Raw genomic sequence first — 27,790 nt, forward strand, 5'->3', positions numbered from 1 at the left:
AATCAAATAACTCATATAGCTTCAGCTTATTGATCATAAACATACCTCAACAGCATAATACACATCGTCGTCGTAAAAATAACATCATAACACCTCAGTCAAATCTCAAAATCGTCGTAGCTTCCTCCAATAATTTCAAAACCTAAAAAAAATTGTCTGCTCATTTCAATAGTGTCATCTACCTCAAACGTACTTTAAAAATTCATGATCCCATACCAAATACATCATTCAAAGCTCTCATAGTATCACAATGGTTCCGAAAAATATGAAGGCTTCACACAGTACAGACAAAATACAATTTTATACGTGTGAAGTTATGCAACTGAGTAATTACGTAAACATCTGTCACTGATGTAGTAAAATAAATATTTGTCTCTCTCAGTTAAATGATCAGATAGCTGTGTAATTCTGTGTTAGAGAAATATGGTACCGATGTGTAAAGTTGTATAAGCAATTACCATATTAGCTAGGGCTCCTTGTGCTTGCCAAACACATGGTACACAAAGTAAGTGTGTACCCCCCTGAGGATAAATGTAATTATACCCTCAGGTGTTACAGATTACAGCAATGGAATGAAATGTATCACGGAAAACCTTTGTATCGTTGTACTTCAAATATCTTTAAAAATAAATGATTTAAGTTAAAAATTAATCACTCAAATTCGTGTCCTGTAGCGCTAAATGTGCGTCTTGCTGTAAGATAATCTCTGTGGAAGTGTCGTTGTTATTGTCCTCCGAAAGCTAAGTTCTGCAGAAGCCAATGTACTTACCTCATGATAAACAAAAGTGAAATGCTTTGTGTATAGATATCTTAGTTATTACGCTTATTGCCGTGATGAAGAAAGTACTATGCTTTAACGTATTGTTGTGCTACAGAAAAGGCTGTCTCATTGTAGCTATACCACAAAAGTTACTACTAAAACATGTTTTACTTTCCAGAATAATTCAGAAAAACTGTGCAGATCTAAAACAGATACACCACAATAGCAACAATGTAAATTGTGTCACACATTAGTAGCATCGCGATATAGTCGTGTAGCTGTCAAGTAAACAAACCTCTGTGTCATCTGGTATCTCTCAAAAAGCACTTTAAATCCATAATGTATTTTCAAATAAAACGAAATGTTGCATTAAAATCTCATTAGCAGTACCGGTACATGTTCTAAGTATGTGAGCCTTATGGTCGTTACGTAATCGTGCCACTAACAAGCAAGAATGTACACACACAATAACACTGTGTCGTCTGTTCACTATAACAATGCATTCGTAATTGCTGTCTAAATAAGTTCTCTTGGTTCTTGATTAGATATTTAACTTCAAACATTGTTGCATGGTAACAGTTTCTAAGTCTGACAATGCATATTAGAAATGTGAAGTGAAAAGTTTTATGGCAAAGACAAAGATAAAAAGCAGATTATCTTTCAATAAACGGTTTTACATGTGAAATGTGGTGTAAACCTTTACTCTTCCTAGTACACAGAGTTGCAACTTCAACGCAACTATCATGTGGTATACGTCGGATTCTGTAAGGTCCATTGTAAGCTAGAAAGAATTTGTGACTCAAGTGTTTCTTCTTATGTGACAATGAATGAGCTTTAATGAGAACTTTCTGACCAATATTTAATTTCTTTGCATTTGCTTTACCGTGTAGTTTTCTCCTTTTGCCTGCTGCAGATGTTATATTTTTAAGAGCCAAATCAATTATGTCTTTGTGTCGAAGTTTACGTATATTCGGGAAGGGTACAAGCTCTCTGATTCTGTTCGGTGGTTCTTCATTCTTCAGTACAAGAGTAGGTGGTAAAGCAGTGGAATCATGAGGCATTTCATTCAGCACATTTTGAAATAAGTGTAAATATCTGTCCCAATGCTGATGCTTTCTGTGACAATAAAGTCTGCAAAGCTTATTGATTTCTTTCATAATCCGTTCAGACAGGTTACAATGTGGTGAGTACAATGAAATAAAAACATGTTTGATTTTATGGTTCTTAAGCATGCGTGAACAAACAGCAGATCTGAATTGCGGTCCGTTATCTGAAATGACTACTAACGTGTCCAACTTCACGTAAGAAATTTTTAACAAAGGCGTTGGATACAGACCGTCCAGTGGCTTTACGTAACGGTGTGAAAGAAACAAATTTTGAAGTAAGTTCAACAGCGACTAGAACGTACGAAAATCCATTCGATGTCCTGACAAGGGGTCCCAAGAGGTCAACAGCAGCCAATTCTTTTAATTTAGAAGGAATGATAGGAAACAACGGAGCACGATTTGAGATAGTAGATGGTTTCGCCTTTTGACAAAGTTTACAAATAGACAAGACTCTTCGAATTATCTTTTCCATATTGTTAAATTAACAAGCCGTTCGAAGAATATGATAACATTTTCGTGGACCAAAATGTGCGTAGCTGAAATGACTGTACCAAATGAGCTTATTAACAAAATCGTCAGGAACGCAAAGTACCCATAGCTTGTCATCAACAGTGCAGCGTTTGTAGAGTATGTTGTTTCTAACCAGGTAATAATGCCGAATCTGAGTGTGTGTCTTTTCATGCCATTTACTTTTGATGTCGTTCCAAATCGGATCTTTATCTTGTTCATGAGCAATGTCCTTTAAAGATATGGTGATGAAGTTTTCAAAGGCGACTTTCTGAATGTAAAGAATACTTAAATTTTTCTCGAGCCCAGCTGGTGCGCATGACAGTGCGTCCGCAACAATGTTCTCCTTGCCGGGAATGTAGACTATTGTGAAGTGGAATTCTTGCAGAAATAATGCCCAACGTTTTAACCTGTCATGATTTAATTTTCAAGACATAAGAAATTGTAATGTACGATGATCACTATTTACTTTTACGTGCTTAACAGAAAGAAAGAAACGGAATTTGTTAAATGCTCAAAGGATAGCTAAAGCTTCTAATTCAGTAACGGAATAATTTTTTTCAGATTTTGTTAGTACTCGGCTAGCAAAAGCAATGGTTTTCTGAACAGTAGTGTCATTTTCTGTGGCTTCTTGAAATAAATGGGCACCAAGACCGACTTTAGAAGAATCCGTGCTAAGGCAGAAATCTTGTGACAGATCTGGATGAGCTAGTATTGGCAGGTTAAGTGGCGATTCTTTCAAAGAATTGAAATCCAACTGTGCTTGTTCGTCCCAGTTCCAAATAGCATTTTTTCCAGTGAGAGAACAAAGTTATGGTGTAACAAGAATTTGCATATTCAGAAAACGACGGTAAAAATTTACGAGACCTAGAAAACTGCGGACTTGTCTTTTTGTGGATGGAACTGGAATGTCTCTGATTGCTTCTAACTTTTCAGGATCCGGCTGAATGCCTTCAGAAGAAATAATATGTCCCAAAAACCTCACCTTTGTCCTACCAAATTCATACTTTTCCAAGTTAACTGTAATTCCAGATGCTGCAAAAATATGTAACACGCTGTTGAGGATGCGATTGTTTTGTTCCCATGAGGCTTCTGCTATCAGAATATCGTCCACATATAAGGTGATGTGACGTTTTAAGAACTCAGGTAATATGGAATTTAGCCCGCGAATGAACGCTGCCGAAGAAATGTTCAAACCAAAAGGAAGTTTCCAAAATTGATAAAAAACGCCGAAACAAAGGAAAGCTGTGTATTTTCTACATTCTGGATCACGTTCAATCAGATAAAAGCTGGATCTGAGATCAATGGAAGACAACACTTTTACACCATTAAAATTTTGAAGAAGTTCTTCCAACGCTTGCGGCCTGTCTGTTTCGGGAATAATGATAGTATTGATTTGTCTCGAATCTAAGACAAGCCTGATCGATCCATTTTTCTTCTCAACAACATGTAATGGATTGTTGTATGAGCTTACTGCAGGCTCAATAATGCCCTCGTCAGGCATAGATTGTATTTGTCTTCTAACACGGTCCCTATAATGTGCCGGAATTACGTATGGTCTAACACAAAATTTAGTATGCTCACGAAAACGAAATTGGTATTGAAAAAACTTGATTGTTCCTGTTTTGTGAGTAAAAACTGTGGAGTGGGTTTGTAAAATCTCAAAAAGGTCCTGTCTGTCAGTGTCATTGCAATTGTCAATTGTTTGAATTTTATTCTGAATTAAATTATTAGTTTTAAATATGCCATCGATATCATCCCTGTCAGTACTTGCAGAGTGATTGTTAGGGTCTAGTTCCGTAGAAAATTCCGAACTGTTGTCTAACAGAAGGTAAAGCCGATTAATTACCTCGTCATGGTTTGAGAGCCAATCTTCAAATTTCATAGCTATTGCCCTACCTTCCTTCTCTAAACTTATTTCAGCATCGTGGCAGTTTAAGATTGCTCTGTATTCATTCAAAAGTCTACTCCCAATATAATTTCCGTCGACAATAATGGAACAATAAGAAAGTTCATAGAGAAGCTGTGGCATTGACAAAAGATTTCTAAGTGGGTTTGTTGGCGTACTTCTACACTTTTTCCAACGATGGCACCTTGTAATTTAATCTCACGCAACGGAAGTGTGGGGCAATCGTTCGATTTTGTTGAATTTGATAAACGCTGTTTCACTAATTACTGAAATAGGACTGCCAGAGTCAAGTACTGCCGTAAATTTTACGTCATTTACCGTAATGTGAATCACAGGATATGCAATGTTGTTATGTTTTACGTCGTGTTCCTGGAGTAAGATGTCCCTAATGTCTTCCATTTTTACGTAATTACTAGCTACGGCAGCTACGTCGTCAGTTTCATACGTACGTTTTGTGGTTGCCAGCGGTATGAGTCATTGCCTATTGTCTCTTGGTTGGCGCGCGTCGTTATTGGGATTTGGAGACCTAACTTCTACAAATTCACCTTGTCGAGAGGGCACAGTTCTGTTTGAATCCCGCCAGTTCTGATGCAATTCAGGTCTGTCGATACGATCATATCGTCATGTCAGTAGATTCCGTAGTTTATTTTTTGTCAGTCACGTGGTGGAGAATTTCTCCCTGAATCGTAACTGCGCGGTGGACCGTTGCGTCTAAAGTTATTCTGTCTCCCTTGAAAATAATTATTTGGTTCCCAAATCGTCTGTTTCTCTGGTTGTCTCTGTGATAGTTACTACCGTGGAGAGGTGATCTTTCCTCGTAATTATTACTACACTGCCAACGGCTGTCATACGGGTGGTGTCTGTTTTGGTCACGATTTGTGTTCAGAGAATAGCCTTGTCGTACCCAGTTTTTATTTCTTTCATCGTGGAATTGCGACGGATGTGACCTGTAATTGTTGTGTTCCTGTTTTCGCATTCCGCGATTGTCAGTGTCAATTTCTAATTCTTGTATGAGTCCCTGAAAAGCTTCAATGTCGTCTTTGCAACGTCCTGCCAAAATAATATGTCGTAATTTGATTAAGCAAATGCGGATGAGTTCTGAGGGGCTGTATGGGTTTGACAGGTACTGATTCTTGTGCAACATGTCTTCAAAATATTTCACAAGACTGGTAAATTCAGATTGTGCGAAATGTTTCATCATTATGATGCTATGTTTTATTCGGTCTTGTGTAGCTTGAGACCAATATGCTGAGAGGAAGGCATGATAAAATTCTCCTTCACTGTGACAATCGTGAATGACCGATCGCATTCTTACAGCTGGTTCATTCTCTAAATAGCCACACATAAATTCTAATCTGTGCTCTAATGACCAGTTGGGAGGAAAACAATGAGAGAATTGATGGAGCCACGCTTGTGGATGAATGTCGTTGCCAGAATTCTGAAATGTTTTAAATTTACGTGTAGTAATGAACAGCTTATGGTCAAAATCATCATGTCGGCGAGTCGCATATCGGGCATTGTTACGTCGTTTCGGCGGTTCCAATTTCTTTCATAATTATCGAAATGTCCTGTGTTATTATTTTGTGGTTGTTCCGTATTTCTATGTCCCACTTCCCGTACTGGAGCGTGAGTGTCCTCTGAAATATGTAATTCTTGTATTACTTGTGCCAACTGATCTTGTACTTCCCGGATTTCTCTCCTGTACTGTGTATTGATTTGATTTTGATTTTGTTTGAATTTTCTAATTTGTTCTTACTCTTCAGTGTCCGTGAAGGCTACAGGTCTTGTGTCATTCAGATCATCATCTACCTTTGTAGATAAGTTAGTGAACTGATCTGAAAGTTCGGCTACTTTATCCGATAGTGAAATTATTTCCTCTGTGTGTTTTTCAGAACCAAGTTTCAGAGTGTCCGTTTGTGTTGAAATCGTATCTACAGTGTCCTTTAAGTTTTCCTGAGTTTTTGCAAGTTGCGTAACTGAATCGGTAGATGCAGTTCTTTTATGGCTGCTTCGTGATTCTGTAATGCATTGTCATGACGCGAAAAACTAGGTTGGAAATGCTCACAAATTTGTGTTTTTATGTCATTACAGGCTTTTTGGCATTTCGATTCAATGCAGTGCTTTTCGGCAGTGAATTTGCACCGCCAACTTTCACATTTTGACAAGCAGAAAATGTGTCTTGACTCATTTGAGATAATGATGAGGACGCAAAACCTGAATCTGCAGTATTTGCAATATTATGTTCTGTCATTTCGGATTCCTGAGGCAAGCTGTTCCCGACCGATCGATCGATAATGCTTCCCTGTTCACTAATTGTTTCACTATCTACACCATTGTTTGCAGCCCGCTCCATTTCCCTATGCACAATTACCAAATTACTACTTTGAACCTTAGTTAATTCATTACTCGGTGGCGCTAACATACTGCTTTCGTCTTCACTGTCATCTCTCAGTTTACTTTGGAGCCTAGTATTACGTTTTTCACACGCCATTATTGTCACAATATTTCACATGATAACACAGAAAAGCACAATTTGAAGAGCAAAAATAAGAGAATACATGAACGTAGCACTGAAAATAATATCTCGTTAATTGCAAGCGCAGCTGCGAAATACTTACTGCAAATCTACATGCATGCCACAACTGTTTTACTGTACAACAATGAAAAACTACAACTAAAAAGGAAATTCTCTCTATAATTATGTGCTAGCAATAAACAAAAGCTACACTAATTACACAAACTACAAGAAAGAATCAGAAGATTCCAGTGAGGTATCTTGGCAGGGTCGCCATATGAAACGTCCACTTTGAAAAATTATACATGACTGTGCTTAAACTGACACACAATATTTTTTTAGCGCAACGCAATCTGACTTTCAATAATCCCTACAAAAGAATGGCTCTGACTAACGTTAAACTATACCTTTCACAAATCACTTACCTCACAAAAATCTTCGTTACTCAAGCTACTGCAATACAGCGAGCGCCACTACTGCCAGTTAAATAAAAGATTCAAACTACTGAAGGCACTAACTACTGATAGGCATAGTTAGCAAATGAAAGATTTTGATAGAGAAAAAACAATGTATTTACCTTAATATTGTTCAAAAGTCATAATATATATATAGCAGTTCATGACATCCAGTCTTACAAATTTCAAAACTCCGCCATTTCTCTCCCCACATCCACCACTGATGGCGGCTCACCTCCAACTGCGCAACGCTACGCGCTGTTAACAGCCGACAGCCCAACAATAGAATAGCGAATATTACAACAATGCCACCCAGCCACAGACCGCACACAGCACAGCCAGTGATTTTCATACAGAGTGCTACGTGGCGTTACTAATATAAAAACCTAAACAGCGTTCTTACACTTTAAGCATGCCACATACCATGCGTCAGGGAATTGAGTTGTTTGCCAGTAGGCAGTTACCTACTCAAATAGTGCGACGACATCTGGTTGCACTACGGGCTGTCAGCACGATGACCAGTTTGACTTCCCCTGGCTCAACAGAGAAGGGTGTGCAGCTTTGATACTTCAATGACATCACTGGACACGTGAGTTGCACCAAGCATTCTTTTCAGATGAGTCCACGTTCTGCTTACAGTATCACATTTATTTATCCATTCATGAAGTCTCTGAGGAGATCGCACGTTACCGAGTATCGTTCGTCATCGTCATGCAGTTGCCCCGCCTTGTGTGACGGTGTAGGGTTCCACCGGCTACACAATACCATTTCCTCTGGGTCGCTAAGCGGTAATCCGGGCAGCAGATATTACACTCGTGACGAGACCAGTGGGCTCTGTGGTACCTTTGGGATTGCCATGTCGTTATCTTTCAACAAGATAACGCAAGTCTGCATGTCACCAGGCTCTGATCAGCACATTCCAGATATCCTTCACCATTGTAAACACATGTGGTCGTGGACTGTGATTGAAAAACTCTTTCGCAGAGTCTTTTTTCCCAGCTCAGTTCGACACGGTGCCCAGAAAGAGTAGGGCCATCGCTGGAAGTTAAAATAAAATCATTGGTGATAATGTTAATGACGCTATGGTCTAGCGGTGAAGCTGGTGGTGGATGGAAATTATCATGGTCATAACGGAGGTAAATAATGAGTATGACTCTGAGACTTGCGTTTATGAAGGAGCTTCATAACATTTTGCTTGTGCTATCAACGTAAAATTACTTATTCGGATAAGGCTATTTTCTGTCTGTATTTTATTTGAATATCGTAGGACCAGTTCCCTTTTATGTGAGATGTCCTTTCTCGAATAAACAGTATTCAACATAATATTTTCGTTTACACCAGTTACTGGTGTTAGAGTAGAACATTTTTATTAAATGAAATATCAGGAAAACTCGCAACAGGTTTGTTAGAATGGGATGCTGTTTATGAAGAGCAATTATTGAAGCGGTAACCACTAGGTACCGTCATTACGTGTTTTGATATCGATACGGGTAACTTCCGGCGTAGGAAGTCAACCTCATTCTTCCAACGGTGTTGACATAGAGGGCGGAGGAGCAGACAGAGGTTCAGGGCAATCTTTTATCCTTGGAGAGGGAGACTACCCCTAAAGGCAGAGAATCAGCAATAATCAACGACATGAGGATGCAGAGGGCAAGGAAACCATTGCATTAAAGACACATAACCAGTACCCACAGGACATGTGGCCTGAAACTGATTAAAGGTCATGATGATCTCTCCAGTGGGTAAAGATTCCGGAATACTCCCCCATTCGAATCTCCGTGAAGATACTGCCAAGGGGTAGGAGAAGAAGACTGCATAAAAAACGAAAGGATAACGTTGTATGTTTCAGGGCGTGGAATGTCAGAACCATGAACTTAGTAGCGAAACTAGGGAATATGAAAATGGAAATGCAAAAGCTGAATCTAGATATAGTAGGGGTCAGTGAAGTGAAATGGAAAGAAGACAGGGACTTCTGGTCTAGAGAGTATTAGGTAATGTCGATAGCAGAGGAAAATGATATAACGGGAATAGGATTGCTTATGAATAGGAAGGTAGGGCAGAGAGTGTGTTGCTGTGAACAGTTCGGTGATAGGGTGTTCGTATCAGAATCGACAGCAAACAAACACCGATAAGATAGTTCAGGTATACATGCCGACGTCGCAAGCTGAAGATGAAGAAACTTCCTGGCAGAATAAAATTGCGTGCCAGACCGAGACTCGAAATCGGGACCTCCGCATTTCGCGGGCAAGTGCTCTACCAACTGAGTTACCCAAGCACGACATGCGCCCCGTCCTCACAGGTTTACTTCTGCCAGTACCTCGTCTCCTACCTTCCAAACTTTACAGAAGGTTTCCTGCGAGCCTTGCAGAGATATCACTCCTGAAAGAAAAGATATTGCGGAGACATGGCTTAGCCACAGCCTTGGGGGAAGTTTCCAGAATGAGATATTCACTCTGAAGCGGAGTGTGCGCTGATATGAAACTTCCTGGCAGATTAAAACTGTGTGCTGGACCGAGACTCGAACTCGGGACCTTTGCCTTTCGCGGGAAGTGCTCTACCAACTTTTTTATTCTCTCTTTTTTTTTTTTTTAATCTCAATTTTAATCTGCCAGGAATTTTCACATAAAAGCACACTCCGCTGCAGAGTGAAAATCTCATTCTGGACATGAAGAGATTGAGGAAGTATATGAGGATACTGAAAAGGTAATACAGCAATAAAGTGAAACTGTGTTTGTATAACCATGGTATTTTCTGCATGTTTTAGATTAAAAAAGCCCCACCGATGATGGTGATATTTGTCGCCGAATTTTAGTTTGGGAGAATTAAGAAATAGACGAATAACAACGTGTTTTGCATCAAGTCGGACTCAGTTTTGTGATATTACTGTTTTTGTATGCAAACTCGGACCAAATGGAAGAGTTTCAAGATAAAATCATTCTAAATGGAGATGAAAATCTAACAGTCACGTAGGACTGGAATGCAGTTGTAGGGGAAGGAGTAGAAGAAATGGCTATCGGAGAATACGGGCTTGGGACAAAGAATGAGAAAGAGAAAGAATAATTGAGTTCTGCAATAAATTTCAGGTAGTAATAACGAATACTTTGTTCAAGAATCACAAGAGGAGGAGGTACACTTGGAAAAGGCCAGGTGATACGGGAAGATTTCAGCTAGACTGCATCATGTTCAGACAGAGATTCCGCAGATACTGGATTGTGAGGCTTACGCAGAAGCAGATATTGACTCAAACCAACATTTAGTAATAATAAAGAGTAGGCTGCAGTTTAAGAGATTAGCCAGTAAGAATCAATATGCAATGAAGTTTTATAAAGAAGTGCTGAGGAATGACGAGACACGCTTCCACTCTTCTGAGGCTAAAAATTCAACAATATAGAATAGCTCAGTAGGCAGTACAGGTCAGAAGGAATGGACATCTCTAAAAAGTACATCACAGTTGGATAGAAGAACATACGTACAAAGAAGGTAATCGCGAAGAAACCAAGGATAACAGAAGAAATAATTCAGTGGATTAATGAAAAAAAGGAAGTACAAAACGTTCAGTACAATTTAGGAGTACAAAAATACATGTCACTGAGAAACGAAATAACTAGGAAGTGCAGGGAAGCTAAGACGAAATGGCTGTGTGAAAAATGTGAAGAAATCGAAAAAGGAACAATTGTCGGAAGGACTGACTCAGCATATAGGAAAGTGAAAACAACCTTCGGTGAAATTAAATGCAGGGGTGGTAACATTAATATTGCACGGAATTTCCACTGTTAAATGCTGAGGAGAAAGCGGATAGGTGGAAAGGGTACATTGAAGGTCTCTATGAGAGGGGGGAGGTTTCTCTGATGTGATAGAACAAGAAACAGGAGTCGATGTAGAAGAGATAGGGGATCCAATATTAGAATCAAATTTTAAAAGAGTTGTAGAGGTCTTATCAACAAATACGGCAGATGGGATAGTTGACATTTCTAGACTCAGTGGAGGAAGCGGCAAAATGGAAACTGCTCACGTTGGTGTGTAAAACCTTTAAGTCTGGCGACATACCATATGACTTCAGAAAAATATCATCCATGCAATTCCGGAGACTGCAAGAGCTGACAAGTGCGAAAATCAACCGAAGATTAGCTTAACAACTCTTGCATCCAAATTGCTGACAAGAATAATATACAGAAGAATAGAAAAGAAAATTGAGGATGAGTTAGATGACGGTCACTTTGGCTTTAGGAAAGGTTAAGGCACCAGAGAGGCAATTCTGACATTGTGCTTGGTAATGGAAGCAAGACTAAAGAAAAGTCAAGGCCCATACATAGGAATTGTAGATCTGGAAAAAGTTTTCGACAATGTAAAATGTTACAAGATATTCGGAATTCTGAGAAAAGTATGGGGAAGCGATATGGAGAGACGGATAATATACAGTATGTACAAGAGCCAAGAGGAAATAATAAGTGTGGACGACTAAGAACGCAATGGTCGGATTAAAAAAAGTGTAAGACAGTGATGAATTCTTTCGCTCCTATTGTTCAGTATGTATATCGAAGTGGCAGTAATAGAAATAAAAGAAAGGTTTAGGAGTGGGATCAAAATTCAAGATAAAAGGATATCAATTATACGATTCGCTGATGACATTGCGATTCTGAGTGAAAGTCAAGAAGAATTACATGATCTCCTGAACGGAATGTACAATCTAATGAGTACAGTATATGGACTGAGAGTAAATCGATAAAAGACGAAAGTAATGAGAAGTAACAGAAATGAGAACACCGAGTAGCTTAATATCAGGATTATTACTCACGAAGTAGATGACATTAAGGAATCCTACTACGTAGGCAGTAAAATAACCAGTGATGGACGGAGCAAGGAGGACAGCAAAAACATACTAAAACTCGCAAAAAGGGCATTCCTGGCCAAGAGAAGTCTAATAGCGTGAAAAATAGACCTTATTTTGAGGAAGAAAGCCGCGCGGGATTAGCCGAGCGGTCTTAGGCGCTGCAGTCATGGACTGTGCGGCTGGTCCCAGCGGAGGTTCGAGTCCTCCCTCGGGCGTGGATGGGTGTGTTTGTCCTTAGGATAATTTAGGTTAAGTGGTGTGTAAGCTTAGGGATTGATGACCTTAGCAGTTGAGTCCCACAAGATTTCACACATATTTGAACATTTTTTTGAGGAAGAAATTTCTAAGAACGTGCGTTTGGAGCGCAGCAGTGTGTGGCAGTAAAACATGGACTATGGGAAAACCTGAACGAACGAGCATTTGAGACGTGATGCTACAGACGAATGTTGAAAATTAGGTGGACTGATACGGTAAGAAATGAGGAGGGTTTGCGCAGAATCGAAGGGAATATGTGGAAAACAATGAGAAGGTGAAGGGACAGGATGATAGGACATCTGTTAAGACATCACGGAATGATTTCCCTGGTACTAGAGGGGGCTGTAGAGGGCATAAACTGTAGAGGAAGACAGAGAATGGATTACATATAGCAAATAATTGAGGACGTAGATTGCAAGTGCTACTACGAAATGAAGAGTTTGGCGCTGGAGAGGAATTCGTGGCGGGCCACATCAAACCAGTCACTAAACTGGTAACTCAAAAAAAAAAAGTAACGGTGGGGGGAGGGGGGGCGTTGACTCATCAGTAAACATAATAAAGCGATCACTGGCAATGATCCTTGGTCAGACTTTACTTCGTGTGACATCATCTCCTACATGCAGATGTTGCACGTTCTGCCCAATGATACGGATGCAGACCCTGCTTATGAACCGCGTGCATCGCTCGTGTTTTCGGAATACCAAGTTGTGCATAAATTCTTCTAATGCTGACAGTTGGGCTGTGTTCTAAGTTTTCAAGAATAGTCTCAGCTTCACTAAAACGATTTTGGACGGATGTTCAAATACAACATGTACTCCGGGAAGCTCAAACAATATGTCAAACATCCTGAAAAATCCCCTACTATCCGGAAGTCTGTGATTACGAAATCGTCCTTCGGATTCGAGAACACCGGCTCTGGAATTCCCATCTGAAAACCAGAAGATAAATAGCATCTCACTATACTCTGCATATGGGAGGACATGCGGCATTTTCACTACGCTGACCCGTACGCTTTTTAGTGCACACGTAACAACAATGTGATACACTTCTGCAACCACTGTAGTACCGAGACATGAGGTAAACAACAAGCACACTTGGAGGACTCATCTTCCCACCAAGCGTAAGTGAAGTGCGCATTGGTGTGATCACTAAAGACAACACTACGTAGCCTAAAATCGCTTTCGTTGTGTTAACAGCTGATGAGAAATGGCATGCAAGTGAGGGCCGTGTATGTTGGGTATGGTTCAGAAAGGGCCGTATGCTCATTTGAAGTTTTTTGTTCAGAATTGCCAATACTATCACTCCTCAATCCATGTAGCTTTCCTCCTGACTCACCCCGTATACACTCAAACAGGACGGTTTTGTAAAATTACGAGAATGTGGTGTGTACATGGAAGTCGGACTGATCCACGAAATATTTAATCATATGATATTATATGATGTAAGTAGTATGTGCTACAACCTGATTTCAGAATAAACACTTACAAACGGCACATCAGCGAAGTTCCTGATAGAGTGAAAATAAATCGCAGTGATCGTGATACAGCAAAGGTGGAAAATAGACCTGTCTTCTATGAAAGCCTTGTTGTGAGCAGTTATTTTTGCACCTCGTTAATGCGACGTGGATCATTACAGCATATCACAAATGAGTATTGACATTCAGGTTATGTCTTATAATAAATGTTAGTATATATTTTCGACCTTAAGCGTATTTGAGGATGATAGCAATAAGTGGATGTAACATCAAGTACCTCCGTGTCACAAAGTACCGAACCAAACATTTGTTATATGCTTAAAGTGGTAAACTCTTCAAAAATGTTCAAATGTGTGTGAAATGTAATGGGACTTAACTGCTAAGGTCATAAGTCCCTAAGCTTACACACTACTTAGCCCAAATTATCCTAAGGACAAACACACACACCCACGCCCGATGGAGGACTCGAACCTCCGCCGAGACCAGCCACACAGTCCATGACTGCAGCGCCTGAAACCGCTCGGCTAATCCCGCGTGGTGGTAAACTCTCCACCTCCAACATCGGAAACCGGGCAGATCGCAGTAGTCTGGTCTTTATATGCAGTGTCACAGACGGGTTATACATGCTGCCTACATCACTGTCCGTCAGGAGTAAGACCACCGCGTCCAAAGTTTTATCAGTAAGGCGTACAACATCTTTTGACTCCCTTATAAGATTAGAAGTGACTGGTCTGTGGAAACAAAGCTTGTCGTTACGCCCCTGAAAGAGTACAAGTTGATTTTTCTTCATCGTCATTTAGCCACACATATGTTGGAAAAATATAGTGATCAATCACAAGATTATGAACAATTACCTAGTTGCCAGGATTTCCACCTTTGGGACAGATAACAGTGGCGACTCTTCGTGGCATGGAAACCATGAGGCCTTCGTAGGACGCTGGAGGGAGTTGGCACCACATCTGCAACACAAGTTACCTTATGCCTAAAATTTCCGTGGTGGGGTCGATGAGCTCTGACGCCAACCAAGTTCAGTCACATCCAAGACTTGTCGGATCTGTGTTCCTCGATCCACTCCATCACACTCCAGGCCCTGTGACACGGTGCATTATCGTGTTGATAAACACCACTGCTGTCGGGAAACATGATCTTCATCTAGGGGTCCACGCACTCTGCCACCAGTGTACGATACTCTTTGGTCGTCATGGAGCCCTGCACGAGCTCCACTGGACCTATGGATGCCCACGTGAATGTCCCATAGAGCATAATGGAGCCGACGCTAGCTCGTCTCCGTCCTGCAGTACGTGTGTCAAGGAACTGTTTCCCTGGAAGACAACGCATTCACGCCCTCCCTGCGGCATGATGAAATAGGTGTCGAGATTCATCAGACTATGCAGATCTCTGCCACTGTTCCAACGTACAGTGCCGATGCTCACGTTCCCATTTTAGTTGTAGTTATCGATGTCGTGGTGTTAACATTGGCACATGAATGGGTTGTCGGCAGCATCTACGGAAAGAGGTAGGAGGACAGTGAACCTAACGATAGGAGCTAAATGGTTGGATGTCCTCGACATTTCACTCAGCGTTGGGTTCGGAGGCTGGTCTGCTCTGGAAAGTGGACCAGACGGTGATCTGTGGCATCTCTGCCGAAAGAGCACAGTGCTGGTGGACGCACAAGTGTTTCGGAGCACGCCATTCATCGTAAATTGTTGAACAGGGTATTTGACTGTCGATCAATGGAAACGTGGCGGCTCTTCGGATGAATCACAGTTTTCCTACACTAGGTCAACTGTTACCTCCACAAACGCCGTTACCTATGTCAACGGCGGCTCGAAAGATGCAGCGCACAATGGTCGCAGGCCGGTGCGAGTTGTATTATGCTATGGGAGCCATTCTCATGCGCTTGTAGGAGACCTGTAGTAGTAATCGAAGACACCCTATAGCTGCCTACCACTTCATGCTTGATGTGTTCCCCGACGGAGATGCCATCTTTCAGCTGTATAATTATCCGTGCGTCGGAGCCAGAACCGTACTACGGTAGTTGGAGGGGCATTATAGTAAGCTCACGTTGATCTCTCGGTGACCAAAATTGGCTATTGTAAATCCTATGGAACCGATCCGTGTCGCTGTTGGGTGAAATCACGAAGTACGCATATCAGCGACCAGTTATGTAAGCGAATTACGTGACCTGTGCCTAGAACTGGACTAGGCCGCCTGGAAGTCTAATAAAATGAGAACAAGGCAAGATATTAGGGCACGTACAGAGGCATACACGCAGTCGTTTTTGCCTCTCTCAGGATACGACAGAAGTCGTCAGTATCAGTCACGTTAAACAGTTCGAGATCTGGGGGGGGGGGGGGGGGGGTGTATAAGGAGGTTATAGGGCGGTAACAGTAACAGTAACTCTTTACAATGTTCCACGGTGAGACGAACAATTTGGTACAGGGAACTCGTGGGATCTCAACCTGGGAAACGTCCTCAAATTGGCCTACATAGGCTACAGCACTTGAGATTTCGAGTGTCCTAATTCTCTTGCGCTTCCGTCTTAAGATGGGTCAGGTTTCTGTATTCTTGTATTCCGTAACATTAGTAGTTTAAACTTTTCCATGAGCTTAATAAAAGAAGATAGGACTTCTATAAATGTTATACAAAAACTAATTATTTATGCAAGCCGATCTAAACGTCACCCTTGCAAGCACAGCAGCCTCGTGCTAGGAAGGTAGGAGAAAAATCATGTTTTAATTATTAGTTTTACGTTGTTAAGAATCACAAAATTTTGAGTTAAAATTCAAAAATCTTCAGTTCTACAATTAGTAAGTGCCCCAACAACGTGAGTTTAATGTTCAAGGACCATTTTTGAGAAATAAGGGAAACGAGCTGCAACATCGCGAGTCAATGTGCAATAGCATATATTGCACTACTCTGCGGTACGGCTCTTAGCTTTGGAGCCATTGGCGGTGATAGAAACAGCCGCTTGCATCATAATATGACCAGTATTCGCACCTGTCGCTAGCCTAGCCGTGGGAAGCGGTACCTGTGTCAATTCGAGCGACCGATTATTCAAGCCCCTAAGAATCTTAATAAACAATATGAAATATTAATCAATTTAGTTAAAAATCAGTATACTGCCCTTTGTTATTAAAAAAAAATCTCAGCTTTCTATCTGGCATACTTTCAGAGTTGGGGAAAATTACCTAAAACACCCCAAACCGACAACTGTAAGATTAAAGTCAGTTAGGATTCATAGCAATTTGTCTTTTAGCATCATATGGAATTATTACTGAAGTTCACAAAATGACAGAACTGTTTAGATTTTCATAATTAAAGAACGTTAACTACTTTTCATTTTTCTTCATATAAAATTCAGAAATGATTATTATTTAGTTAGTATGTTGTTGTGTGAGTAAATGAGAATGAGTGAGAGTGTGGATGTCGGACATACGTAAAGATTCAATGTTATATGATGTACAGCATTATGTAACTGTATGATGGGAAAGCTGTGTTTTCCCCACCTTGCTGCTGACGTATGTCCAAGGGTACTTGCTTTTGTAAGAAGGCAGTCAGAGTAGTCGTTTGTAGAGTAATAGTTTTCTAAAGTTATTTCAAGATTAGTTTTCTTTTCCACCTACCTCAGTACGGCGTCAGATCACCAGCCCGTTTCTCTGCATACGTAGGTACAGTTCAGACGACGTTAAAAGCAGCGTTGAAGAAAAACACCGTCAATACTTACATTTCCAAAGTCCGCGTAAACTCTGGTACCAAGCTATCCTGTAATGTGTTATAACAATTTTCGGATGGAGAGCGATTGCTTCATCTCTTTACTAAAATGTCAAATTTCTGCAACGTGTTGTTTCATTTCTTTAGGTTCAAAATAAACACTTGCCGCCAGCAAGAATTTAATTAACGAATAATATCACTGTTCTCAGCTCATAGTAAGGCGACATTCAGAATCTCGGGCAGTGCGCATGCGCTGTAGTTTAAGTAACTTTTGTACATTTATTTGAGGCTGTTGATGTCCCCTATACGATTGTGGTTAGTTGTAAGGACTTACCGGTTACAGCATGTGTGTTGGTACAGATGAAGATACGCAATATTATTGACATTCCTATAGCTGCAACACAATAAATTTTCAGGAATAGGAAAAGATATGGACATTTTTACGTTTAAATCTACAGGATACTTCAAAAAGATTCGTCCGATTTCAGTTTACCTTCTACTAGAATGAAAGTAGAATCTTGTGTAAATTTTGACTTACGTATAAGATTACACAATTTTTGTTTCTAAAACAGCCATATGACTTTACAAGATTGTACCAATTGAATGTATGAACATACGGCCAACGATAATATTTTACGATTATGTTTAGGATCGAAGTCTTCATTTATTTTTCAAAAACGTTTACCCCGTGGCCGCCTTGGGGCGCACGAAAACCTTCCTGACGATAGCCAAACTGGTCCCAAGGTTTTGCGTGCATATCTGCAGTTAGTGCGACCGCTGCTGTTCTTACGCAGTATTGTAGTTCAGCAAAAGCTGCCGAAGCGAAGACATAAAGATCCAGTCTTTCACAAATCAACAAAGAAAAAAATTAAAAAACTATCGATCTTGTAATTTGTTTTGCAATCTGTACGCCCATTACAGCCGACACGAAGTTGCAGTCTCGAACCTCCAAGGCAAATCAAACCACAAAGCTGTAACCGAACTGCACTCGATTAGACGGAGAAAAAAAGGAAACACTTTTTCTGTGTTATCCCCACTCCTACTCGGCGCACATATCCATCTTCTGTACTGATAATAAAACCGTAATACGTGTCTGTATGTTTGTCCGTTTGAACACGCTAATCTCCAAAACTACCCAACGAATTTTCATAGGGTTTCCAAAGTTAACTTGAGCATAGCTTGTGGTAACATATACAGTGGTGAAAATATTTATTGCATCACCATGAATACGTCACCTTTTTGTCTTTTGCAGCAATTTGCTTCAGGTTCCCATTGTTGTCCCATTGTTGCTAAACTTGTGAACGCACGTTTTCCAACAATACACAACTCCTTGTTGTTGTCGTTTGGTTTTACAATGAAACAAGTGTTTATACAGCCATTTTGAGTTGAGACTTTGCAGTGAGAAGATGGGCAGGTCAGTTGAATTACCGCCAGAAAAGAAAGTTGCTATACTTGCTTATTCGTCTGTTGACCTCAGCACCAGGGAGATAGCCTCTAAGGCAGGATTTAATAAGTCTACGATTTCGAGGTTACTGACAAAATACAGAGAAAAAGGAAATGCTGATCGTGAGAAAGGAAGAGGTCGGAAAACAGGACAGGCTATTGAAAAGGCTTTGGCTCGACGATCATCGCCTGTCATCAACTGAACTAAAGTGGGACTGGGAAGAAATGTGTGATATCTCGGTAACCAGTAGAACTTTAAGAAATGGACTACTGGATGCTGGACGCTCAGCCCGTCGTCCTAGAAGGAAGCCTGTATTCACAAAGATAATGCGACAACAGCGACTACAATGGGCAAAGGCACATGTGACATGGACACCAGAGATGTGGAACAAAGTAATATTTTCAGACGACTCCAAATTTAATCTGCATGGCTCAGATGGGAAAGTAAGTGTTCGTGCGTCGAAGAAAAGGTGAAGAATTTCTGCCATCATGCGTAACACATACTGTCAAACACCCACAGAGAAAGATGTTCTAGGGGTACATTTGCAGTCATGGAATAGGTCGTCTGGATTTCATGAATGGCACTATCAACGCAGATGCCTACATAAGCTTCCTTGAAAGGAAGCTTACGCCAACCATTAGAGAGCACTTTGGAGTTGTTTCCAATTGCATTTTTCAGGCTGACTCCATTCCTTGTCATAGAGCTTTGATGGTGAGTCCTATGACTAATATTTGAACCAAACACGAAGCAGATTACTTTCTTGGTTAATTATCACGTACTTCTACATTTCATTTAAAATCTTTCCTTCGACAAAGTGGGGTTCGAGTATTCGAGTGGCCTGGAAACAGCCCTGATCTTAATCCTATTGAGAACCGTTGGAAGGTTACGGGAAATGCTATCACCAAAAAGAAGTCACGGAATAAACAGGAGCTGTTGAAGACCCTTGTGCGTATGCGGTTTCGTGAGCTGAGTGAGGAGTACATTAGAACGTCAATTATTTCAGTGCCTTCATTATGTCAAGTGGTGATTAAGGAGCGTGGTGGAGCAACAAAGTATTAAATGCAACAGTGTCTTCATATGAGGCAATCCAAAAATTTAAATCCATCAGTGTTATATTAGAACATTAAATGCAGTGTTTCTTTCAACATTAGTATTTACATTTCAGAATAGGAAACAGAATAGCTGACACATCCACTTACAATCATTTTTCAAGAAAGTGTTAAATTATGAAAAACAAATGTTTTTATAGAAACTAAAATTAAAAATCAAAAGAAATTGACAAAAATTAATGTGTATTCTCATTTCTGATATAAATCAAGAGAAATGAGGCAAATTTAGCTCAGTTCTTCAATTATTGTAACAAAAATTGTTAATTGTAAGAGGTGATGCAATAAATATTTCCACCATGGTAGTCTTCATTTCATAGAAACCAGGATCGCCATTTGAAGAACATAACATGTCATGGGGAAACCTATTTATTAATAGAAGAAACGGTTTGCTCTTTCATGTTTGAACTATGTTATATTAGTGAAAATGCATTATTGATCTGCGTGTCGTATGTAATATGATTCAATGTAATGAACAGAATGCTTACACAGTTCTCAGCTTGTTTAATCCATCCATCCATAATCATATTTTTTCCACGATTAAACTGCTAAAGCGATTTCGATGAAATTTCATATGGAGATAGCTTGAACATTGAGGGAGAACAAGGACTACTTTAGAGACCAAAAGAAGAGAGACCTTTAAAAGTGTGAAGCAGGTGATGGGCTATCTCTCTGCATTCACTACTTGGCAGCTGTGCTGTGCATACTGCATGCATTTGGGCAGCCGCGCGGAGGTTTGTGTGTAAGTCTAGGGACTGGTCACACACATTTGAACATTTGCATTTGGTCAGTGGATAGGTGGGGCTGGGGGTGCAAATAGCCAGCTATGCTTACAAGAACAGCCAGACACGTGAGGGTAGCTGACATTACTGCACATGCAACAGATTACTTACTCACCACTATTCATCGTAACAAAATTGTTACAAGCGGCTATGCTAGAATCTCACTAACTCGTTTGGTTGTAAAAAACCGAGGTGAGTTCTGACTGCATCAGCGAGGCCGCAAGCGACGACAACATGAACCCACATCTTACAGCTGGCGCCAATGGGAACCTTTACTTTTGATGCTGAAGTCGAAACGTATCCCATGTGTCTTTCATTGATGAAGAAGATACACTCCTGGAAATGGAAAAAAGAACACATTGACACCGGTGTGTCAGACCCACCATACTTGCTCCGGACACTGCGAGAGGGCTGTACAAGCAATGATCACACGCACGGCACAGCGGACACACCAGGAACCGCGGTGTTGGCCGTCGAATGGCGCTAGCTGCGCAGCATTTGTGCACCGCCGCCGTCAGTGTCAGCCAGTTTGCCGTGGCATACGGAGCTCCATCGCAGTCTTTAACACTGGTAGCATGCCGCGACAGCGTGGACGTGAACCGTATGTGCAGTTGACGGGCTTTGAGCGAGGGCGTATAGTGGGCATGCGGGAGGCCGGGTGGACGTACCGCCGAATTGCTCAACACGTGGGGCGTGAGGTCTCCACAGTACATCGATGTTGTCGCCAGTGGTCGGTGGAAGGTGCACGTGCCCGTCGACCTGGGACCGGACCGCAGCGACGCACGGATGCACGCCAAGACCGTAGGATCCTACGCAGTGCCGTAGGGGACCGCACCGCCACTTCCCAGCAAATTAGGGACACTGTTACTCCTGGGGTATCGGCGAGGACCATTCGCAACCGTCTCCATGAAGCTCGGCTACGGTCCCGCACACCGTTAACCCGTCTTCCGCTCACGCCCCAACATCGTGCAGCCCGCCTCCAGTGGTGTCGCGACAGGCGTGAATGGAGGGACGAATGGAGACGTGTCGTCTTCAGCGGTGAGAGTCGCTTCTGCCTTGGTGCCAATGATGGTCGTATGCGTGTTTGGCGCCGTGCAGGTGAGCGCCACAATCAGGACTGCATACGACCGAGGCACACAGGGCCAACACATGGCATCATGGTGTGGGGAGCGATCTCCTACACTGGCCGTACACCACTGGTGATCGTCGAGGGGACACTGAATAGTGCACAGTACATCCAAACCGTCATCGAACCCATCGTTCTACCATTCCTAGACCGGCAAGGGAACTTGCTGTTCCAACAGGACAATGCACGTCCGCATGTATCCCGTGCCACCCAACGTGCTCTAGAAGGTGTAAGTCAACTACCCTGGCCAGCAAGATCTCCGGATCTGTCCCCCATTGAGCATGTTTGGGACTGGATGAAGCGTCGTCTCACGCGGTCTGCACGTCCAGCACGAACGCTGGTCCAACTGAGGTGCCAGGTGGAAATGGCATGGCAAGCCGTTCCACAGGACTACATCCAGCATCTCTACGATCGTCTCCATGGGAGAATAGCAGCCTGCATTGCTGCGAAAGGTGGATATACACTGTACTAGTGCCGACATTGTGCATGCTCTGTTGCCTGTGTCTATGTGCCTGTGGTTCTGTCAGTGTGATCATGTGATGTATCTGACCCCAGGAATGTGTCAATAAAGTTTCCCCTTCCTGGGACAATGAATTCACGGTGTTCTTATTTCAATTTCCAGGAGTGTAGATACTTGAGAAACTGGATGTACCTCTTTGAAATACTCTGTAATTTACTTTGGACAACGATACCCAAAAAACACTGTCTTATTAAAATACTCTAATTATGAGCACATTCGACAAAGGAATCTCTGTACCGCTAGCTCGTGTTTGGTTTCTAATTCCTTTGCAGAGACGTGTCTTTCTTTCCCATCTAACCTCAAGCGGAATGGTGGATGTAAAGGGAAAGTGAAGCAGAATTCTTGAGAGTAAGTTGGCACCAGGAACCGAACGCCGGCGATTCCCTGCGGAATGGCGACGGCGGCAGCCACGCCTTTGATCTGACGCTATCTGCTAATGAGAGAGCGCCGCTTCTGATTTCCCTGGAGCAGAGGGCCGGCGCCGGTATTTTCCGCCAAGGTGTAAACCTGCCCGATTGGCACTGCGATGCGTCGTTACACATCTCCCTGCTCGCCGATATCAGTTTAGTCAATTCGCCACACACACATAATAAGTCATCTGCACATTTTGATTTTTTTATCCTCCATAACTAGAAACTAGTTTACGTTTAGTGAGGACCAATCTCTCCTTTTCTTATTAACTGAAAAAGACCGTACGCGCAAGCTCAATGTGTCTCATAAAAGCTTACCCATTGGTCGAAACAATACAGACTGCCCGAGAAAGAGAGGTAAACACCAAAGCTACATGGTCTGTACAAGTCTGTACAATGGTTGTACAAGTGCAAAACACCGGCAGGCATTCAGTTATTAGGTTTGTAATTCTCCGTGACAAATAGAATGGGCATCACCACATACTGGCGTTCTTCCTATGCATTGTTGTTGCCGAGACTCATATAACTGCCATCTGCTTTCTGTACAAATTGTAAATAGCCTTTCGCTTCCTGTATTTTACTCCTGCCACCTTCAGAATTTGAAAGAGAATATTCCAGTCAACATTGTCAAAAGCTTTCCCTAAGTCTAAAAATGCTAGAAATGTAGGTTTGCCTTTTCTTAATCTAGCTTCTGAGGTAAGTCGTAGGGTCAGTATTGCCCCAGGTGTTCCCATATTTCTACGGAATCCAAACTGATCTTCCCCGAGGTCGGCTTCTACCAGTTTTTCCATTCGTCTGTAAACAATTCGCGTTAGTATTTTGCAGCCGTGACTTATTAAACTGATAGTTCGGTAATTTTCACGCCTGCTTTCTTTGGTATTGGAATTATTATATTCTTCTTGAAGTCTGAGGGTATTTCGCCTGTCTCATACATGTTGCTCACCAGATGCTAGAGTTTTGTCAGGACTGGCTCTCCCAAGGTTGTCAGTAGTTGTAATGGAATGTTGTCTACTCCCGGGGAATTGTTTCCACTTACGTCTTTCAGTGCTCTGTCATACTCTTCACGCAGTATCATATCTCCCATTTCATCTTCATCTACCTCCTCTTCCATTTCGATAATATTGTCCTCAAGAACATCGCCCGTGTATAGACCCTCTATGTACTCCTTCCACCTCTCTGCTTTCCCTTCTTTGCTTAGATCTGGGTTTCCATCTGTGCTCTTGATATTCATGCAAGTGGTTCTGTTTTCTCCAAAAAACTATTAAATTTTCATCTCCCTTCACTACCTGAATAATTTTCCTGTAGGCAGTATCTATCTTACCCCTCATGAGATAAGCCTCTACGTCCTTACATTTGTCCTCTAGCCATCCCTGCTTAGTCGTTTTGCACTTCTTGTCGATCTCATTTTTGAGACGTTTGTATTCCTTTTTGCCTGCTTCACTTGCTGCATCTTTATATTTTCTCCTTTCATCAATTAAATTCAGTATCTCTTCTGTTACCCAAGGATTTCTACTAGCCCTCGTCTTTTTACCTACTTCGTCCTCTGCTGCCTTCACTATTTCATTCCTCAAAACTACCCATTCTTCTTCTACTGTATTTCTTTCCCCCATTCCTGTCAATTGTTCCCTTATGCTCTCCCTGAAACTCTGTACAACCTCTGGTTCTTTCAGTTTATCCAGGTGCCATCTCCCTAAATTCCCACTTTTTGCAGTTTCCTCAGTTTTAATCTACAATACATAACCAATAGATTGTGGCCAGAGTCCACATCTGCCCCTGGAAATGTCTTACAATTTAAAATCTGGTCCCTAAATCTCTGTCTCACCATTATAGTATCTCCAGGGTTCTTCCATGTAGATAACCTTCTTTCATGATTTTTGAACCAAGTATTACCTATGATTAAGTTATGCTCTGTGCAAAATTCTACCAGGTGGCTTCCTCTTTCATTTCTTAGCCCTAATCCATATTCACTGTGGTGTTACGGCCAGGCACCACACTTGCTAGGTGGTAGCCTTTAAATCGGCCGCGGTCCGTTAGTATACGTCGGACCCGCGTGCCGCCACACGGCAGGTCTAGGGAGACTTCCTAGCACTCGCCCCAGTTGTACGACCGACTTTGCTAGCGATGGTTCACTGATAAAGTGCGCTCTCATTTGCCGAGACGATAGTTTAACATAGCCTTCAGCTACGTCATTTGCTACGACCTAGCAAGGCGCCATTATCAGTTACTATTGATATTGATTCATGTATCGTCAGACCGACGTTCACCACTAACGGATTAAAGTTAAGTATTCCACCAGCTACGTCCGTTTTTCTAAATTCTAATTTCCTTGTCCTGTTGCAGACCTCACGCCAGCCTGCGTGAGCTAAAACGCGTGCCTTTCGGCCTCCTCTAGAAACACGGTGTTGGCTCTCCTGCCAACCAAAACATTCACCTACTATGTTTCCTTCTCTTCCTTTTCCTACTGTCGAATTCCAGTCACCCATGACTATTAAATTTTCATCTCCCTTCACTACCTGAATAATTTTTTTTATCTCATCATACATTTCATCAACTTCTTCATCATCTGCAGAGGTAGTTGGCATATGAACTTGTACTACTGTAGTAGGCGTAAGCTTAGTGTCTATCTTGGCCACAATAATGCGTTCACTACGCTGTTTGTAGTAGCTTACCCGCACTCCTATATTTTTTCATTATTAAACCTACTCCAGCGTTACCTCTATTTGATTTTGTATTTATAATCCTGTAATCACCTGACCAATAGTCTTGTTCCTCCTGCCACCGAACTTCACTAATTCCCACTATATCTAACTTTAACCTATCCATTTCCCTTTTTAAATTTTCTAACCTACCTTCCCTATTAAGGGATCTGACATTCCACGCTCCGATCCGTAGAACGCCAGTTTTCTTTCTCCTGATAACGACGTCTTCTTGAGTAGTCCCCGCCCGGAGATCCGAATGGGGGACTATTTTACCTCCGGAATATTTTACCCATGAGGACGCCATCATCATTTAACCATACAGTAAAGCTGCATGCCCTCGGGAAAAATTACGGCCGTAGTTTCCACTTGCTTTCAGCCGTTCGCAGTACCAGCACAGCAAGGCCGTTTTGGTTAGTGTTACAAGGCCAGATCAGTCAATCATCCAGACTGTTGCCCCTGTAACTACTGAAAAGGCTGCTGCCCCTCTTCAGGAACCACACGTTTGTCTGGCCTCTCAACAGATACCCCTCCGTTGCGGTTGCACCTACGCTATGGCTATCTGTATCGCTGAGGCACGCAAGCCTCCCCACCAACGGCAAGGTCCATGGTTCATGGGGGTGGGGAGGATACATAATTCAAAACTGAAAAAGGCTAATAAATTTTACATTTAGGGGGCTGATTTAATGTAATTAATACCATCCCTGTTTTATTAGTTATGAATGTAGACATGTACTTCAAATTTCAACGTTGGCGCCTGTGACGTTGTCCAGTCGCCTCAAACGGCCGAGTACGGAATCAACACTCATCTGGAGAAAGTCGTGTGGGCTGTTTCTGCAAACTTCACCGAATCTGTGTTTTAAATCCCTCCAGTGTGCGACGTTTAGTTCGGTAAACCTCACATTTTGTCCAACCCTCATAAAAGAAGTCACATGGTGTCAGGTCTGGAGTTCTTTCAAGCCACTCATAGAGTAGACATCTTCCTAGCGAATGTCCTGTAAATTTCTCATTCAACCACACATGCACGACATGTGCAAAGGGAGGTGGTGCGCCATCGAGTATAAGAAAAATGACTTTGAAGTTATCCCTTGCAGATACTGTGCGCCAAGCATAATTTTCAAGCATCTTCTGGTAGCGTTCAGCTCTTCTCCACCGTAACATCAAGGTTCTGTTCGTGAAGAAAACGGTTGCACAATATACGAAAAAAGTGACTCAATCTTGTTGCTAAATTTAGCTATATGTGATAAAAACAATTTCAACTTCTTCTCCGTAATGTTCATCATGAAGTTTGATTAATTAAAATCAAAAGAACCCGTTATACATCAAAACATAACCAACGTAACCACGGCAGAGCCTGCTACCAAACTCAAAATGAACGTAAAATAGTTCGCAGTTAGTTTCGTAAACGACGGTGAAGCACGTTGGTTCTGTTGTAAATGAACACCCAAAAAAATTGCACTTGGTCATAACTATGCGGTAATGTGACATCCTGCTCAGTGCAATCACTGTTTACGGAACTGATACTCGTCGAATTCAAAATTTCCGTCGATAGCGTGCCTTGCACCACTAGTGAGATTCGCCGTCGCTAGGAATCTAATGGCGGACTCACGCGGAACGTTATTGAAATTAAACTACGGTCCATCTGCTTTTACCAATCACGTTTCAGTCGAAGACAGTATCACACGTAATAAACAGTTTGATAATTTGTGCAGTTCGGTTAGCTGTGAAACAAATCGGTTCCTACAACAACAATCACTGTACAATTGGGTGTACAGTCCTCAACGAAACTCACAGTATGCAGAGACTAAGATCCGTTTCGTAACGTCTACGTCAAAATTTGGTTTAAACCATGACTAAAAAAAAAACGCTCCATTAAATTCGGTGTGTTTTTGACTAGCACCATTACACACTACACGCGCATCCATGACACGATACACAACTTACTGCCTGCCACTGTTCGTCTGTTAACTTTCAATATCACTCTCCCATGACAGTTAATACAACAGTTTCTCATGACAGATTTAGTTATTCGAGGCGCATTTCACAAAAGCGTAACGAAGAAGAACAAACATGTATTGCAACTCTTGCGTAGTCAGTTAAGAAGCTGTTCACACAGAAATATAATTAAAGCAAAATATAGACACATTCAGTGCTGTCGTACAAAATAAAAAATAATTTAG

This window comes from Schistocerca serialis, chromosome 5 (assembly GCF_023864345.2).
Source record: "Schistocerca serialis cubense isolate TAMUIC-IGC-003099 chromosome 5, iqSchSeri2.2, whole genome shotgun sequence".
Lineage (NCBI taxonomy): Eukaryota > Metazoa > Arthropoda > Insecta > Orthoptera > Acrididae > Schistocerca > Schistocerca serialis.